This window comes from Ochlerotatus camptorhynchus, unplaced genomic scaffold (assembly GCF_037179485.1).
Source record: "Ochlerotatus camptorhynchus isolate MF236.1 unplaced genomic scaffold, CSIRO-AGI_Acam_v1.1 ptg000193l, whole genome shotgun sequence".
Classification (NCBI taxonomy): domain Eukaryota; kingdom Metazoa; phylum Arthropoda; class Insecta; order Diptera; family Culicidae; genus Ochlerotatus; species Ochlerotatus camptorhynchus.
Genome location: NW_027040683.1, coordinates 3,643,981 through 3,664,044, shown reverse-complemented (window position 1 = coordinate 3,664,044; position 20,064 = coordinate 3,643,981). Strand labels below are relative to the sequence as shown.

Genomic DNA, 20,064 nt, shown 5'->3' with positions numbered 1-20,064 from the left:
GGTCAGCAATAGCAGCAGTAGGAAGGTGGTGGATAGTCCACTCTGCTATAACCCACAAGCAACAATTGACTGGTCGTGGCAAAGGAGGTGCCAATAGTCATCGCAAATTCTTCTAGATAACCACCATCCGTCGTCTGGCTCGCCGTGGCGGTGTCTGGCGTATCTCCGGTCTGAAGGTGTTCCTTGAAAATGAGGTCCGTGAAGCTGTCACCTACACTAAACACGCCAAGCGTAAGTGGCCATGGATGTCCTCTTCAATAAAACGGCCCTTTTCAGGGCCATCAAGCTTACATCAGTAAAGAGTTGGAATAGAATTTATCTGTGCTTGTTTGTCCATATTCAGAACCACAAGCCCCCAACGACCACACAAACTTGGAAGCAGAGGTGCAAGTGATTTTGATTGATTCTCGTTATCAACTTTCTCTTTGAGAAAGATTACTACAAATTTGGTACGCCTACAATTAAAAAACGGAAAGAGTTGAGATAATAGATATTTGATCAATTAAAAGAACTTAATGCTCTTCATATTTATTCCGTCCACTAGCGGTCCTACGTCAAGCTTCCGTTCGTGCCCTTAGGCACAGACCCTTCTACTTTTTCAGCTTCGTTCAGAAGCTAATTCAAACATTTCCCGGAGTTTTCTTCCGGAATTAAACACTGCAACGACTACGATGTAATCTGCCCGACATGTCGGCCATCGGTTGTGGCCTTTTTCAAGGGAATATATTGTTTGACGTTATTGTCAAAAGTTTAGTCGTTGTTGTGGCTGATTTTCCATAGTTTGGTTTCATTTAATGATATTTAATTGAAAAAAAAACTACTTGGTCACAATTTTGATCACCACTTGAGGACAACGATAATTTAAAAAAAATTAAAGATTGTTTTAAGACTGAGAAAGCCGTTAAACAAAGCAATTCCCCTCAAGTCCCGCCTCAAGTCGTTAAAATTTTCGCTTTCAATAACGGCAAAAATGTAAAATTAATTAAATAATAAATACCGATTTTTTAATACCTTTGATATCGATAAGGTTTAACACAATTTGGCAACGCTGATGATCATAGAGCTACACATTTCAGAACAGTAGGGTATGTGAGAAAATTCCTCTATGGACGAGTATTCAATAACTCAGAAATGGGGACATTCTCTTAAATTTGTGGCATGAAAAGTTATAAAGGTTCTAAATTTATCATCAATATTCAAACTGCCAGACTCTGGGATATTGCTATTTTTTTTAGATCTCAGACTTAATTTTTGGTATGCTGTACTATAGAAAAGTATTTGAGCCTATACATAAATTCAGCATTTCAGCAATATTTCAGCATAATTTCAGCAATTCATTCGACTAAATTTGCAATAGTGACCAAAATATCCATTAGTACTGTCCCAATGACGCGTTCATCTAGATAAAATTGATAAATAGCAGATTTTTAGCGATGGGCCCAATTTTAGATCCATAGGCCAACATTAGAGCCATTTCCCCTACAACAAAATATTGCAAGCTTCCAATTAAATTCCCAGTTATTCCCTGCAATATACAAATTTATGCATTGGTTGGCATAGAAAATTTCTCAAGTAATAACTGTGGAACACTAAATTGAGAGTAGGTGTAAGCTCGAGTAAAAGCCAAGAAGAAGAATGACGTCAAATTCCCAGTTTGTTGGGACACTCAGTTTAAATTAAACTTTTTGCATCTTCAATCCCAACCGAATGCGAACCCAACTTGATGAATGAATGATCACACCGGCAGTGAAATCAACCATACATGAAGAAGCAAATAAAAAAGAAAATCAGGTCGGGTTCAAAATCTGTGCCTACCGTCTGGTGGTGTGTAGTCACCCAGTTCGAGCAGCAATAACAAAAAAAAAAACTCACCAGGTCTGTGTATAAAACTTCATTTCACCACAGTCTACTAATATGAGCACGTTTTATTTCCTTCAGTAGGTCTTTTTTCCTTCGATATTTTGTGCAGCGCAATTCGCTCTATAATCAACCAATATGTACCGACCGCTCACCGATCATCCGAAAGTTTGTTGATGCACGGTGGAGATAGTACCACCAGTAGTGCGAGAGAGCGAGAAAGAGCAAGATCTCGGGTACTGACTAGTAATAGCAATAAACTTCCATTCAATTACCAATTATAAACCCGCTTTTAAAACTGTTACAAATTGTAAGCCGCAGCGCTTCCACTTCAATGGAACCAGGCTTGGTACGAGTACTTCTAAATCACCCCACTAGTGTTTTCGAATCAACGGCAGGGTTGCCAGACCGGGGTGGGGTGGCGTCTAAATTATCGCTTTCGAATCGCGCGGAAAATAATGTGAAACACTTTTCACCTCATCCGAGCGCACTTTGAAGACGTGCTATAAAAAGAATTGATCCATCGCCCCCGCAGACACACCGCGCAGGGAAGAGTTCCTAAATCTATCAGAAATTCTCAACGGTTCCGATGAGCGAGCATCAAAACACGCACGGCAGCTTAGCTCAGTTGGCTGCGGGTCGGATACAAAAGATAAACAAGCTGTCAATTAGTACGGTTGTTATGCGTCTGTGCTGGGTGCCCGCTAGGCCTGCGATGAAAGTAGATAAAATTCTTCGGCTATTGCGTGAACTGTAGTCGTAAAATTTGCGCATCAACTCAGCACGAACAAGATGGGCAGCCGGAAGCTTAGCAAGATGGGCACTCGTGATTTGCCGGAGTTGTGTACGGGATGAACAAACAGGAGGACGTCAATATTGGGATCGATGTGCAACAATGTTTATGATACTTTGTACGCACAAGGCTGGCCATAAACAACGAATCCCTTGCTCGAAGTACCTGTTTTAATCATTAAGGTTACGGTACGGATGAAGGGCTTTAAACTATCTTTTATGAGAGTACATATTTTGATAACGATAGATCAGTGTTTCTCAAACTTCAATTTTTTCAATTTGATTTCCCTTCTCGTAAACCAAATTCGTTTGCGCTTTTCCAAGTAAAATTAGACTTCGCTCCTCGTAGTCCAAATTCGATTGCGCTTCTCCAAGTAAAATTTAAGTTCACTTCTAAGCCACATTCGATTGCGCTTTTCCAAGTAAAATATCCAAATTCGTTGGCGCTTCTCCAAGTAAAATGTGAGTTCTTTTCTCGTAATCCAAATTCGATTTCAATTTTCCAAGTAAAATTTAACTTCGCTTCTCGTAATCCAAATTCGTTTGCGCTTTTCCAAGTAAAATTTGACTTCACTTCTCGTAAGCCAAAATCGATTGCGCTTTTCCAAGTAAAATATCCAAAGTCGTTGGCGGTTTTCCAAGTAAAATTTAAGTTCACTTCTCGTAATCCAAATTCGATTTCAATTTTCTAAGTAAAATTTGGCTTCACTTCTCGTAATCCAAATTCGATTGCGCTTTTCCAAGTAAAAGTTGACTTCGCTTCTCGTAATCCAAATTCGATTACGCTTTTCCAACTAAAATTTGATTCCACTTCTCGTAATCCAAATTCGATTGCGCGTTGCGAAGTAAAATTTGACTTCGCTTCTCGTAAGCCAAATTTGATTGCGCTTTTCCAAGTCAAATTTGACTTCGCTTCTCGTAAGCCAATTTGATTGCGCTTTTCAAATAAAATATCCAAATTCGTTGGTGCTTTTCAAAGTAAAATTTGACTTCTCTTCTCGTAATCCAAATTCGATTGCAATTTTCCAAGTAAAATTTGACTTCACTTCTCGTTAGCTAAATTCGATTGCGCTTTTCCAAGTAAAATATCCAAATTCGTAGGCGTTTTTCCAAGTAAAATTTGAGTTCTCTTCTCGTAATCCAAATTCGATTTCAATTTTCCAAGTAAAATTTGGCTTCACTTCTCGTAATCCAAATTCGATTGCGCTTTTCCAAGTAAAATATCCAAATTCGTTGGCGTTATTCCAAGTAAAATTTGACTTCGCTTCTCGTAAGCCAAATTCGATTGCGCTTTTCCAAGTAAAATTTGAGTTCTTTTCTCGTAATCCAAATTCGATTGCGCTTTTCCAAGTAAAATTTGACTTCGCTTCTCGTAAGCCAAATTCGATTGCGCTTTTCAAGTAAAATATCCAAATTCGTCGGCGCTTTTCCAAGAAAAATTTGAGTTCTCTTCTCGTAATCCAAATTCGATTGCAATTTTCCAAGTAAAAGTTGAGTTCTCTTCTCATAAACCAAATTCGATTGAGCTTTTCAAAGTAAAATTTGACTTCACTTCTCGAAAGCCAAATTCGATTGCGCTTTTCCAAGTAAAATATCCAAATTCGTTGGCGCTTTTCCAAGTAAAAGTTGAGTTCTCTTCTCATAAACCAAATTCGATTGCGCTTTTCAAAGAAAAATTTGACTTCGCTTCTCGTAAGCCATATTCGATTGCGCTTTTCCAAGTAAAATTTGAGTTCTTTTCTCGTAATCCAAATTCGATTGCGCTTTCATAGTAAAATTTGACTTCGCTTCTCGTAAGCCAAATTTGATTGCGCTTTTCAAATAAAATATCCAAATTCGTTGGTGCTTTTCCAAGAAAAATTTGAGTTCTCTTCTCGTAATCCAAATTCGATTGCAATTTTCCAAGTAAAATTTGACTTCACTTCTCGTAAGCCAAATTCGATTGCGCCTTTCCAAGTAAAATATCCAAATTCGTTGGCGCTTTTCCAAGTAAAAGTGGAGTTCTCTTCTCATAAACCAAATTCGATTGCGCTTTTCCAAGTAAAATTTGACTTCGCTTCTCCTAATCCAAATTCATTTGCAATTTTCCAAGTAAAATTTGACTTTGCTTCTCGTGATCTAAATTCGTTGGCGCTTTTCCAAGTAAAATTTGTGTTCTCTTCTCGTATTCCAAATTCGATTGCAATTTTCCAAGTAAAATTTGACTTCACTTCTCGTATTCCAAAATTTGACTTCGCTTCTCGTTCCAAATTCGATTGCGCAAGTAAAATTTGATTGCAATTTTCCAAGTAAACTTTGACTTCGCTTCTCGTAATCCATATTCCTTTGCGCTTTTCCTGAGGAAAATAATCAATTTTCTTTTGGACTGGTACTAAGTAGTCGTCGACTACCCGCGACTCCCCACAACCACAACACTGCTGGCAAGAGATAGATTTTTGATACCAGACGGATGTAACGACCAGTTGATGTTTGAACGGTGACTACCCGGATAGCGCCATCGGGACCGGAATGAGTCTGATGAATTATTGCCGTCGGCCAGTGCATCGGAGCGGTGTTCTCGTTGCGAAGAATGACGAGCTGGTCTTGCTGCAACTGAACAGGTTGATTGCCGCATTTGCTACGTGGTTGCAATATGTGGAAAGGTACTCCAGGTGCCGCCTCTTCCACAATTCCTGTGGTCAGTGGTATGATCGCTCAGTGCAATAATTGATCGCGAGTTCAGGCAGCATTCGATCTAGCATTGCAATGTTTCCATGTCGTCGAACGCAAGAGTATGCTTCCCAAAGACACGAATGAAGTGCTTTTGCGCTGAATGTATTGAGGCTTCCCATAAGCCACCGAAGTGAGATGCCCTCGGGGGATTGAAATGCCAGCCCTTGCTGATTGCACTCCTGAGTGATAGCGTTGCGATGATCCTTGCTGCTTACGATATCTTGGAGTTCATTGATCGCTCCGACAAAGTTTCGACCGTTAACGCTGTGCAGATCCGAACAAAGTCCACAGCGAGATACGAACCAACGAAGCGCTTGAATGAATTTCAGTGTGCTACCAGCTCCAAGTGTACCGCTTTCGTGGAGAAGCAAACGAAAACAGCAGTAGGATTTCCCATGTGCAGTACGGCGATGTATAGGCTTGAGCTGGATCGGTCCCCAATAATCGACTCTCTTGAAGGTGAAGGTTCGACTCGCAGTAGTTCTTGACGCAGGAAACTCGGCCATAATCTGCTCCGACAGTTGAGGGCGTGCTCGGAAGCAAGTGACGCAGCTGTGGACCACACGCTTGGCCCCTATAGTTTCTGGCCCCTATGATTCAGTACCGCTGTCGAAGAACATTGAGGAGCAATTGTGGAGATGTCGTTCGTGATAGCCGCGGACCAAAAGCAACCAGAGTGTATGCGATGATGGCAGAAGGATTTTGATGCTTGCTGTCATACGGTTGCGATGCATTTCCCAATCTGCCACCGATCCAAATCAGCTGTTCGGACGAGATGAATGGATGGAACCACTTGAGGCGAGACTTCGTTGATATTAGTCCTGACTGTTGAAGCTGTTTCCACTCTTTGCTGAAGGCTTGTTGTTGGACTAATCAGATGAGTAAACTTTACGAGTCTACATAGCAACTCCTCTCTTTTAAGCAGGGTAGATTTCGCTCGATCGCTGGATTGTTTTTTTATCTAGTTCGTTTATTTTTAAGGTTCAATCACGTTAGCTTTACGGAGCCGATAATTCATTGTTCTTTGTTTGTAACAAAATTGATTTAATTCTATGTCTAGTAGGAGTTGGGCCGAATACTCGCGGCTTACTCGAGGTTAGTGAGGTACATTGTCGAAGGATAGGAAAAGGAGAGGAGCTTGGGGGTAGGGTTTCGTTGTCTCATCAGAGCGACTGGATTGTTTTCGACAGCTTTGGAGAAAACGAAGGCAATATGCTACCACGCGCAAAAAACGTTAGTAGTCGAAGAATTTTTCGACGAGCAGATTCGACGTGCTTCTTCCAACGCCACAGAAGGTTGATCGTGTGTTGGCTATTGGCCAGCAATCTTGGGGTTGTCGAAGCCATTAAGGTCCTTGCGAAGTCGATGACAGCATTGACAGCTATTCCGCGAGAAATGCAGTCCGCGGGGTTCTCTAGCCCAGCAATATGATTCCACGAGCAGTGTTGAGTGGAAAGTTGGATATTGGAGGATCAGTTGGCCACGAAAGTGTTCCAAGCAGATGGAGATGCGTTGAGCCAGCATAGTACAACCGTGCTGTCGAGCCATAAATAGCATTTCGCGTTGAGCTGAAGTGATGTTTTCCCCTTCTCGTAGAGTTGCGCTGCTAGAAGTGCTCCACAGAGCTAGAGTCATGGAATTGATTGCCTTTTGAGAAGGTTCCACGCCCGATTTGGCAGTGAGAAGAGCAACCTTTACCATTCCAGAGGCGTCGGTTGACCTGATATAAGGCACAGGCTCCGTAGGCGAATTGGTTTCTGGTTTGGGTAGCAGGATACAGCGGTCGATGCGGAGTTCGTTGAATCTTGGTAGCTGCGCCTGGTAGTTGGTTCACGGGGTTTGATATTCTATCGGTAAATTCTTGTCCCAACTCCACGATGACCCACAGTCGTTCTTTAGCATCCACAAGTTTTGCATGAAGACCTTGGCAGCAGTTACGACAGGTCCCACTAATCCGAGCGGGTCGTAGAGACGGGCAATGAGCGAAAGAGCGATCCTTTTAGTAATAGGCTGGTCTACTGATTCGGATGGTAGGTCGATTTTGTAGCGAAGGCAATCTGAGGCTGGTTCCCAATGTAGCCCGAGAGTTTTGATGACCTGGTCTCGATCGAGTTCTACGGAAGTCTTGAGTGCACGGTAGAATTCCTTCGAGTAATGCCTCATCGTTTGAAACCCACTTGCGTAGTTGAAAAACGGCTTGTGCTAGGAGTTCAATGACTTCTGCTGCGTTGCTTCCGCCGGAGAAGAGATCGTCAATGTAGACATCTTTCTTGAGAGCTTTGACTACAAGCAGAAAACGATGACCTTCATCGTCGGCAAGTTGGATCAGTACCCGAGTTCGTTTGTCTCCATCGGATGGTTCGCTGACGGTTTCCAGACGATGAGTTGGACTCGGCAGTCACGAGGGTCGACGAAAACTTCGTCGTCGTGCTTTCCGCGCGTATCACAGCGTGATGTGAAAGGTAATAGTGTTGCATGTTGCGCTGCATGTGTCCGAGGTCGAGATACTCGTCGATGAAAGCCATAAACTGCTGGTGAAGGTCGGAATTGCGGATTAGACTTAAACTGCCTCGAAATTGGATTTCTAGCATTCTGATAACAGCCAGGTTTTCAATAGATTAATAAGTTACTTTAATTACTTCCATACACTAGAGGGAGTGAGACTTTGAAGCCAGGCCTAGACATAATTGACGACTTGAATTATCTGTGTTCGCGGATTTAGGTCTTCTGTTCTTTGCGTCGCCCTAACCTCAATCTAGCTGTGCACCAGTTCTCAAACGGTCACAAAGCTTAAAATATTACTTGCAATGGATACATATCAGCAAAACTAGAAGATTCTGTCATTTTTGCAATCGATTTGAATGTAATTATTGTAAGGTATCACGGTTTTTAAGTTGATGCACCGGTAATTTAATTCAGTAGTGCTCAGCTGAAGGCATATGGCGGGTTATATTCAGTCATTCCATAGCAAAACGATATAGATTGTAAAATGGTCACGACCTATGGTAGTCTTTGAAAGCTATTTTTGAAAAACAAACGAATTTTTTGACCACCCTAACATGAAAATGGTCACCCTAGAACCACTATATCGTTTTGCTATGGAATGGCTGATATATAATACTACTGGGCTTACGCATAAATTTTCCAGATTTTTAATTGTGTTGCTAAAAACGGAACATGCCCAAAATGCTACTGTAATTGCTTAAATTTTAATTTTCTTTCATCCGAAATTACAAATTGATAGTTTTTCCTTTTTCCAATGAAATTATATTATTAGTTTTGAAAACAGACATCCTTCCAATAAACATTATTGATAAAGTAATGCGTTTAAAGAGACATTTCAAGTAACATTGAAGCACTTTTGCCTGAATCGACGCAAAACTAATGAAGTGTCAAATCGCGGCGGTCCTACCAATATCCATTCCATTCATTTCCAAAGACGACGGACCAGGGGAGAAAACAACCTCCGCATCAGGTTGCTCTCTCTCTCTCTCTCTCTCTGCTCACAATCTTTTCACCATACACAACCAGATTACTGCGGATGTATGCGTGTAACCATCATCATCATCATCATCATCGTCAATAATTGTGGGCTCTTCTGATGGAAGACAAAAAGACCCATTGATAATATGCGTGTGTGTCATGTTGATCTTGGCTCGGGTAAAATACCTCCACATACATTTCCTACACAGCAAATGAGACTGTAGGCTTTATTACCTTCTTGAAACAAGATACTGTGGATACAAAAGTTAATCGGAAACGCAATGAAAAAAAGTTCCACACCGGGTGAGTTTGGGTTCCACCACTCATTTGCATTGTCCAGTTAAACCCGACCCGCCTGGCTGGACCTGATGGTCGTGGAGCACTTGGATCAGAATGGCAATGGGTCGTCATCGTCGCCGTCCGTGTGGCATGTTGGACATGCAAAACACACTCACACTAGAGCGACAAAAAGCGTGAAAGAACCAACACCTAGCGGCAGCAACAACTCCTATTCCTATACAGAAAAAGAGCGAGAGCTGAAGCAAGACACTGTCATCAATGCTATTATTGTTATTAGTGTTGTTGTTGTTGTTATTGTTATTATTGACATATCGCAACTAACTGGCTTGACCGTATGCATGCATATATATGCATTCATTGCACCTACAAGTGCGCGATTAAAAAACACTGCACACGTCTGGTGTCCATCCATAGCACACACTACCTACCTACCCTGCGACGCAAGCTCTGCTCTGATGATGGTTACGTTTGCATATTCCCACTTTTCCAGTTTCTTATTGTTGGGAGTATTATTTTCATACTGCTTTCTTTCACACATTGGGCAATAGAGAGGTGCCACCGTCCATTCAATGCGCCATACCCAACCAATTCAACAAACATTTTGCCATGTGGACAAGGTTCGGACCGAGAAGGAAGACGTTCCAGTGTAGTCATCCATCCACCGAACTGACCACTGGCAGCAGCAATAAGCGCCACCACTATACCATATAAGCGAGGCTTGCAGCAGGGCAAAATTGTCGCTACCCAGACACAGATTGTGGCACCGCACCGTGTAAGCTCTGTGATCGTGGAAAAGGAAATTTGAATTTAATAGACGGATTTTAAACTATGTGAACCATATTCATATTGATATAGCTTCATAATAATTCAAAATAAGAAACTGGTAACAGTAACTGAGTAGAAATCTCGAAGAACTTGTAAAAAGGGCTAATGAGTGAAATGAAGGCAATGACTTTAAACGTCGATTTCTCGCGGATTTTCTAGCACTTTTGTCTCTCTCTCTCATACCAACGCAAATATCGCTCATGTTAATTCACCTTCAATATTGCACATTGCGCACATTATAAGTGCGATCAGAAGTGCGGAAACGCTTATAAAAGTGCACTTTTACGATGGATCATTTCGGTATCGTCTTTCGGGAAGGGTGCCAATCAAGGGAAATGCAACGAAAATTGGTCAGACTTTAAATGCTAATAGCTTGGCGAACAATCAATGGATTTTGATGATTTGTATGTTGATCGATTTGGCAGTTCTATAAGATTTGTGTGGTATGTCACACATTATAAATGTTAAATATTTAAATAGCTAAAAATTAAGAAATATGGAAACATTAAAATTTCTCATACATTTTCTTCGACCGCACGGTGCTCACCCCTAACACAGCCATCAGAAAGTTGGTCCCTAACAACACAAGCCGAAGCCGTCCTAATCATTCAGCGTTGCACGTTGGACGGGTCGACCTCGAACTTGTTCGCTGCAGCGTGGACATCGTAGCATTTTTTTTTCTATTCATTCACCTACATCAGGAGGGGCAGTTGTGAGGCATGAGTAACGTACGATTTAAAAAAATCCCCATACGAATAAGTAAAAGAGACTCATTCTCTGAGTAATATTCGTTTTCAATATATTTAGCTTGCCACCTCGACTAGAAATTGGATATTGGATAGTCAAGCTCAGTGTGCAATTTGCATCAAATTTCATGTGTTAGGCTTGACAGCTCGGCCAGAAAGCAGGTTCCTGTATTCAGTGAAGTTATTCGGATGGACAATACCTATCGCATAGGCCAATCATGAAGTTCGGAATGCACTCACCATGCAGCGCTAGTAACATTTGATTCAAAAGGCTTGCTTAAGCAGTCTACATTCACTGAAAACGGATCTTATTCAGAGAGTGAGTCACTTTTACGTAGGCTACTCATGCGCTGAGTGACCAACGAATGAGCAAAAGTTACTCACTCTCTGAGTTAGTTTCGTTTTCTGTGTTTCGACTAGATTGGAGATTGCTATCCCTACACGCAAACCAAAAAACTATTACAATGAATGTTAGTTCCGTTTCCTATCATCCTCTGTTCATGAACATCGCAACAAATGTTAGAAATTGACCATGCAGGCGATGTAATGGTTTTTTGTCTTTTTTATTTCGTGTTCTATCTACGCTCTCGACTATACAAGTAAGCTTGTAGAACGACGCACATTGTAGACCATTGTAGAACGACGCACACACTTGCCTCGAATCTCTCCAACAGAAAAAGCATACGAAGTCGAGTATGCGAGAAAATGAGCGCTTCATGTTTGCTTTTAGGCGATATTCAGAAGCATGGAGAGAGCAGTGGGAAAAGCACAGGTCTGATAATCGCAACGTTCGTGGTTCGAGTCCAGTCGGCAATCTGTTTCCAATCTTTTTCGACATAACTAATTTACCTCACTTATACACTCTACATTTTTCGGTCTCCAATTTTCACGGGGCTAGGTATATCGCATCCTCGGTTCATGCGGTCTCCACTAACATCCTCTGATGATGAATCCCACATAATTGTAAGAGAATCTTACATCCCCCGGTTGGGTGTAGTAATGTTATTCAGATGGATAAGACTTATTGTATGTATACTGGACACAGATCAGGAAAAAGCTGGAAATTCTAAATCACCTTGAAGTCCGTGAATTTCGACGATGAACCGGGAAAAAATATACTTCGTCCTCTCTTTGGAAAATAATAATCTTCTCAACTACTAGATTTTCCGGATACAATCCCTTTGAAGAACTTATTCGATAATTTTGATGAAAATTCTAAAGGAATTTAGAGGAAATTTTAGAATAAGTTCTAGAGATAATAAGGTATGTAAGATACAAATTCCAATGCAGTTTTGGAAGGATTTTTATAGAGTTTTGACTACAACGCCAAGTCATTTGTTTAAGTTCAAAGTAGAATTATTAGGTGGTTCTGTGTGAAATTACATGACGATTGTAAAGAGGATTACAGGTTAATTTTCAATGAATATTCTTAATAAATTTCGAGAAGAATGTAAAGAGAGTTCTTATGAGAAGTTCAAACAAATTCCGAGAGTATTGAATTTTGAGGGGATTGGAAAGATAATTTCAAGTGAATTCTAATTAAAGTTCCAAGGGACATCCGTAAAAAATATCTAGGGGTTCGAATTTTCAATTAAATTTATAAACCATTTTTTTTGTCATTTATACATTATTAAATGGAATAGCAAAATAATCTCCGTCAACAATGCGGTCGTGCTTTGAACACAACCCTTAACTTTTTTTCAAATCTTTATCATATATCTTACTTATCATTGCGAGAACATTTTTTTTTTCGTGGAACTCTCGGTAATGATAGAGAACAATCTTAAAACCACATTCCTACCATCAGCTCCGGATTATTGATTTATATGGTCAAATTTATCATCTCTGATGACCATATGATGCGACATATCAAATCACATCTACTCGATGAAATATGACCAATGGCTTTCAAAGTGATAACCATAGAGACATATGGCCACCATAAAACCGGTTCTGGATGTTCCAGATTATGGTTCCACATAGTCAAATTTGATACCTCTCATAACCAGTGGTGTTTCCTTAACCTCAATCTACCTGTGCACCAACTCCGAAAACATAAACAATTCAGTGCCAACATTTCAAAAGGGCGTAATTGCATTTGTAAACAACGGTTTTAGCCGTCGATTTCTCACGAATAAAAGCTCGCTCATGAAAAATAATGACACCAGCAGGTAGAGGAATGTTTCCTCTACCAGTTAGCATTGTAATTTTGGAGAGGTAAGATTTAATTTGCGAAAAAATTTACGGCTAAAGTCATTGTTTACACAAGCAATTACGCCCCTTTGAAATGTTGGCACTGAATTATCAAAATATTACTTGCAATGGATAGATATCGAGTAAATTAGAAGCTTAAGTGTATTTTTCAACCGATTCGTGCATGAATATGGCACTAAATCTGATTTTGAAAGTTGATGCACAGGTAAAAAGTGAAGTTACGGGACGCCACTGCTCATAGCCATATCAAGCGATATATTAAATCTACTCAGCAAAATATGACCAATGACACTCAAAACAACAACCATGAAACCATATGGTTACCGTAGAACCAGTTCCATATTCTAGATGATGGTTCCACATAGTCAAACTATCTCTCATAGCCACTTTAGAAGCTGCTCTGGATATTCCGGATTGTTGTTCCATATGGTCGAAATGTCATGGTTAAGACAGGTGAACTATCAAATCACATCTTCATGAGATATGAACAATGACATTCAAAACATTATCCATCGTCAGTGTTCACTCGGCTGTCGACAGAAGCAGACCACTCTCAATGTGTGTCACGCGATCGTCTGTTTACTCGACAGCAACCATTGTGTGGTTCTCCTCATTGTTCTTCATCAGCAGTTCTTTCAGTCGATGCGTCGTCGACTTTAGAAAGCAACCGTTTCGTGATGAATGTGTGAGTACTGATCACGTTTTGCGTCCATTACTGCAATGGAAGCGCTCTGACCCTCGTTGGCGAATCTGCTATAGAATGAAACCACTGGAAGCGGCTCCCGTTCTGATGGAGGAGGCCTATTGGACAGCGGGAGATAAAATGTTTATTGTGTTGTACCTTTTGACTATAGTTTTAAGATGTATTTTATAGTGAACAAGAATCCTCGGCTCTGTAAAGTTAATTCGGTTGAGCCTTATCAAATAAATTAATAATAACAAGAAAAAAAATATGACCATCGTAAAACTAGTTCGGATACTTTTGTTTGATGGCAGCGGAAACATGATTAGAGCTAATTGACACCTTACAATAGGTTTCTGATGATCCAGGAATTACGACACATCATCAAATCATATCTACTGGGCGAAATATTTATCGCCACTTGTTTTTGGCTGTGTTACGTTCCCTCTGGTACTTTACGCCGGTTTTCAACTTCAACGAAAAATTCATAAACAGGACTGGAAATCGAACCCAGCAAGCTTCAGCATGGCTTTGCTTTATAGCTGTGGCTTAACCGAGTGAGCTAAGTCAATGACATTCAAATAAACGGCTTCAGGTGTTCCACAAAAAAAAAAACCTTTGGATACTGGCAAATCCGTTGTCTATTATTTTTTGGTTCTAAGATTCCAAATATTTCCACTTCCGGTACAGCTTCCTGGCTCGGGTTTTGTTTGTCGTTTCGCTTCGGTGCCTTCCGGACCTTGTAGACGTGGATGCCGGCACGTTTCATCGTTTTTTGGACAAACCAGATCGACGCTTGAACAGACTCAATACTTTCCTGACCTTCACCGGGTCAGCTGTCTTCGGTTTTCTGCCGCAGCCTACCCGCCACTGGGTCGTCTGGGTCTCCTTGAATGACTACTCTAATAAAAAAAATACCAAACCCGAACGATAACCCAAATGATTGAACTATTTCACAAATGGTTTGGATGATACCCTGAACAAGTTGTTAAGCAAAATAACCATACAAATTTTATTAGGCTTAACCACCCGGGAAATTATAGAATGATGGACGCAGTCGGATTTTCCACGACGGCGCACAAGATTTTTTGGCGGATGTGGCTCTTGCTCCGATGCCATCTCGATAGCCCCTTAAAATTCTGCCAGCTTAAACATCACACTCTTAGCTAGTTTCAATCAAAATTTCACCAATGTTTTCCCACACGCTTAAAAGTTACAAACTAATCAATGTGTCTCACTTTTTTCGAGTACAGTCTTTACATTTGATTCAAATATGTCTGATCAAAATGGTCAATATCTATTATCTAAAGATTTTAAAGTAAATTGATTAAGTTATTCGAGAATTCAACTTCTAGATCTAAAACAGTTTATTAAGTTTTTTCTGGGTCGATTCGATTTTTTTTTTTTTCAATGTTTATGAATATTGAAAATTTGTGCCCGGATATTTTTTCTATGCCCGGATATTTTTTCAATTCCGAGATCTCGATTTTTCAAAAAACCTAGGATATCAAAAGTTACACCATAAATGTTTTAGTTTAGAATGTTGAATACGTTTTATAATCTAGAAACTCTGGGAGCAGTGTCTTTCTTCGAAGTCCAGGATTATACAAAACATTGAAAATTCAGGATATTGAACATTCCTTTTCATTTAGGATATTGAATTTTTTACTGGTTAAATTTTTTTTAAATAGCTTGAAGTTCGATTGCTGTGATTACAATCTTTTTAATAAAGACTGTACTCGAAAAAAAAATGCAACTGACAAAAATGTTCACCAAAAATTCATTTTAAGTCGAATATTTTTGAAACTCTCAAGTAAGTTGTTTTTCGATTCAGATCGTGAATTGTTGAAAAACGAAAAAGTCTCGGATTCAGACAAATTTTGACAGTTTAAGGACAAACAGTTTTGAAGATTTCAGATGCAGAAACATCTTTAAAAACTCAAACATTAAAAAATTTTAATAGCTATGGGACCTAGGCAGCCTTTCTAGATCGCAATATAAGAAAAATCTAATTCTTCTGGAACGCGGAATATTTTTCGAGATGATAAGATCAAGGACATAAACAATTTTGCATGCATCTAGGCCGTAAAATCTCGATCTTGAAATTTTGCTAGTAAAATTCTGGGATGTATTCTGGTAATAGTGGACCATTCTTTATTGAATGCAAGGCCTTAAACATTCAAGATCTGTAAGACAATCAAATTAAGAAAATTGTGCGACCTGGAATAATTTTCGATCTTTTGAACACACGGTCCTAGAAAAATTCAAATGCTTCTGAAAGATAGAACACGTTTCATGATCAATCTAAACCTAGAGGGCACAAGGCCGGTCGCTACTGGGCCGAGTGGGTTAATGAACTGAATGTTATAAAGTGACAGATTTAACTTAAAAATTATTATATAATACAATGACACAACTAACCTGAAGAACATTTGAGTACACCGACTAAGAAATTTTACGAAGATTATTTGAGAAAATTTTCCAGATTTTAAGTTAAGCCAGTTTATGACATTCTTTAACTTTTCAAAATAACAAACGTGGCGTAATTTTTGAGACCTCAGATTTAAAAGTAAAATCATGACTCTCAAACTTGGACAAAATTTGAGGATTCTGACACTTTGAAGAGTTATCTAGAAAATTTGAATCAGATTGCCAAATGAGTTTCGAGGATTCCAATTTTTCATAAGTAGAGGTTCGACGTTATTTTTAAAAGTATTTCAGTAAAATTTAAAGTAGAACCAACAATAAACTCTAAGCAGTTCTGAAGAGACTATTATGGGGATTATGAGAAGAATCCCAAGGATTTCCACAACAAACCTCAAAGAATTTCAGGGAACATTTTAAGGAATTCAGAAAAGAATTTAAGTGAACTGTACGGTAAACTTAATGATGATATGGCTACAATTCTGCCACTACCCCTAATGATTAACTACGGCTGAAAATCACTTCAATGTCAATCAATGTCAAAGAAATTTGTGAGGAAAGGTTTTCATTTTCATTTTGCAGCGTTTGGTGGGCAATGGGAGTGCAAGTCAATCCAAAGCCGAGGATAAAGGACGGGTAATGGCTGAATAGTGTATGCGGACCACTTGAACGCCATGGGAAAAGGAAGGGATTGAAGAGGCCGGTTATTGGGGGGTTTTGAGGAAATGACACATAGTGATGCTAAATGTAAAGAAACCGAAAATCCATCTCCCACTGATTCATTCTTTCACATACATACCAAATTGATATTTTAAAGCAATAATCAAAATAAACAGACAATACATGAAAAGACTAGTTGCCAGTTGCTTTAAAGGCTAGTTGCCTCCCTAAGCGGACCCTCCGCATTCTAACTCTTCTGTTAATCCACTTAATGCTACTAGGCTGTCTAAATTTTCTTATTTAAGTTCGTTTGATGATTATGATATCTCTAGTCTAATTTAATAAATAATTGAAATCTCTAATCTACCTACCATGCTTTATTAAGTACCTGCACTTGTGACGTGTTTCAAGTTGTTTTTGACTTTGACCTATATTTAATATATATTAGTTCGGCCCAAGTGACATCTTCAAGTGACTAAAATGCTTCACTTTGAAATTAGTTTCCTAGCTGATTTTTAAATTACATAGGATATATGCTTCAACTACGCTCACACGTTTCCACTATGTCGCACCACAAAAATACGTATGGTTATGTCACAATAGAAGCAAATGAATGGAACTTGTTGAAAGATTGCGTAATTTTAATGAATCTTGAAAAAAAAAATTACTTCACTAATAGCGACATTACGGTAGTAGCCTTATATTCAACAAAAAGGCTATTTATGTCTACGATTATATTGGTTCTTTTTTTGCTGACCATCTTACCCCATAAGTAGAAAATTGTGCCTGAAAAATTGAAATTTTCTTTTAAAATTATAATCGAACTTAAACAAGTGTGTATGATTGTTCTTCAATCATAGGATTATAGATCAATCCTTGAAGCTTCCGTAGGATTATAAAAATAATTATTGTCATCTTGGGGCCATCTTGCCCCCAAATTCAATTTATTCATGCGGCCTTATATATGTGTATCATATTGCCATTTAAAAGACAAGGCTTTTTAAAAGATGCGATCTTCGCCTCATGAACGAAATCTCAAAGTCTCATGACCATCCTACAGGATGGTCCCCCGTCTGCCAGTCCTCCAAGGCAACAATAATCATTTTCTGGTATTTCTGGTCGATCCTATCAGTAATATGGGTTTGGGTACCTACCGCCAAGTAGGTTCGCTTGTTTGCAGTCATATAGATAAAAAGAGCCACCACCAAAGGCTGCCTGCTGTTGCTCTTGCTTGGCTCTCCTCCAAGTTACGACGACGACGTACAACACACAGATTTCTGGAATCACTTTCACAGCTTCACACACACACACAGGTACTTTCCTCTATCTGCTCACTTTCCTCTCATTTTTTTTTGCTTCTTCTTATTATACTCTACTTGTGCAATTTTGACATGTAGCCTATTTTTCCTATATGAAATTATTGGATCCAAAGTGGAGTAGCCATTCAAAAAGTAACCGGAAACCAACAGAAAAAAAACAATATGCACCTTGGCACAACGTTGACCGTGTCCCTGTGCGCCGGTTTACGGTCAATTCCGCGACGATGGCAGAAAAATTCCAGCCATCTTCACTCGGAGCTGCTGCCTGTCGTTGTTTCTACACAGTATATTCTTGCTGCTTCTCCTCCTCTTCTATCCAGGCATATTTACACACTCCACCAGCAGCAGCACCAGGCCTCCGCACAAAACGAGAATGTGTGGATGTCAAAATGTCGACGGCGAAAATCACGACCGCCTTCGGTGCTGTTAGCCCACGTAAAATCGCACGGGTCCACAGCACTGCACAATGTCGGATTCCTTCACCGGAAGTAAGCACAAAATTCCGTCACAGAAACACTCTTTGCACTACTGCTGGGGAAAAAAAAAACTAACCTCCGGCACGGCGACGACGACCGAACGGAACGACACTCTGTTACTGCCTCTTTTCCGAGGGAATCAATTCCACTGCCAGCCGAGGCTCGCTCGATTTAATATTCAACTCAACAACGACGACGACGATGATGATGGAGATTGGATTGTGTGATCACTCCCGAGAGTGTGGCTCACAGAAAATTTCGCAGAAATCCAGCTCCGATCCGTGATGGAGTTCCGATTTTTTCAAGCACAATTCCGTGTCCCGATTTTCCACTTGTAAACTTCTATCAACACTTCACTCACTTGACCTACCCTGGCGGGCCACCGCAGTCTAATCCAAAATAACAATTCGCATAAAATGTTCTTCAGGAAGTCCTTTTCTTTTCTCACTTTGGTATGGTGGATTTTTTTGACGCAACTACACTAAAAACTGCTTCTCCGTTTGCAGCGGGCTGTGTGTTGGCTTTGGCTGACGACGACGACGAATGACACGACGACGGACGGCGACGTCGCGAGACCAAGACCAAGACCATCATCGGAGGAATCTCATCGTCTCCGTAAATATCTCGCCTCCCGTACTGGTAGTAAGGTAAATACAATGCGAGCAAAACGGCTCACTCATGTCGTCCGAAAGAAAATCCATTGATTATTCTCACTTCTCTGTGCAGGTTTTTGCCACATCTCAGCCTCGATCATCCTCACCAATACTTCTTGCGAGATGGAACATAGCTCTGTTTTCCATGGAGCAGATTTATGCTGTTCGACTGTGTTGGTGCAATGGGACGGGTAAAATATGCATACTGCCTACTAGTGTGTGCGGTGAGGGAGTAACAAGTCGGCTCGGCACTTTCCTGATGGCTTGGCCGCGTACGCGACGACAGCCGAAGATCGTTTGTGATCCCGAGGAAAAACTTTTTATTATAACTTTGGCCTATCTGACTCTCTGGCAAGCATTTTCAAGATTTAACATACTGCTTGCACCAACATTTTTGGCTCTACCTTTCCCCGAACATCTGCTAGCTGCATGTGCATATCAGGTATCGGCCAACTACGGGGAAAGCTCGCTACTCTCAATGCATGGTTCATATACCTTGGTAATTTGTAATTTATTGATAGCATAACGAAAACCTGTCAGTTACAGAACCATAAATCAGGTCAAGGAAGTAACCATTTTGAATCAGTTTAGTGGGGAGTTAAGACTGAAATTAAAGTCTAAGTCTAAACATTTGACATTTCTTAAATCGACAGCTACTATTGGTATTAGCCTAGAGAATTAATCAGCTCTGTGGAGCGCCGCTTTAAGCGACGTGAGAGTCCGTTGCTGCCTCGTAGGCAAGTTGTAGCTAGTGGTAGCAACAGTGGTAGTGCGTTCCAGGTGGACGCTCCGAATATTAGAACACTTTTTCGGGAACTTGTGGTGTGATGCAGTAGGACAAAGGATCTAGCTCGCTCGTTCCGACCTTTAGGTGTATACTGCGTGATGTACTCTGGGAGGCTTCCATGGTAGGCCCCGTAC

At 40.2% G+C, this 20,064-nt stretch overlaps 1 protein-coding gene across 2 annotated transcripts in view; it reads right to left on the bottom strand.

Annotated features, from left to right (window-relative positions):
- The window catches only part of LOC135702474 (unconventional myosin-IXb-like), a 286,641-nt gene extending 267,611 nt beyond the window's left edge, over window positions 1-19,030 (bottom strand). The window contains exon 1 of one of the 2 annotated variants that reach the window (XM_065223513.1): window positions 17,850-19,030. The gene's annotated coding sequence lies outside the window, so the exon portion shown is untranslated. The remainder of the gene's footprint in view (window positions 1-17,849) is intronic. The other variant, XM_065223514.1, reaches the window with a different exon arrangement.
- Window positions 19,031-20,064: the final 1,034 nt, after the last annotated feature.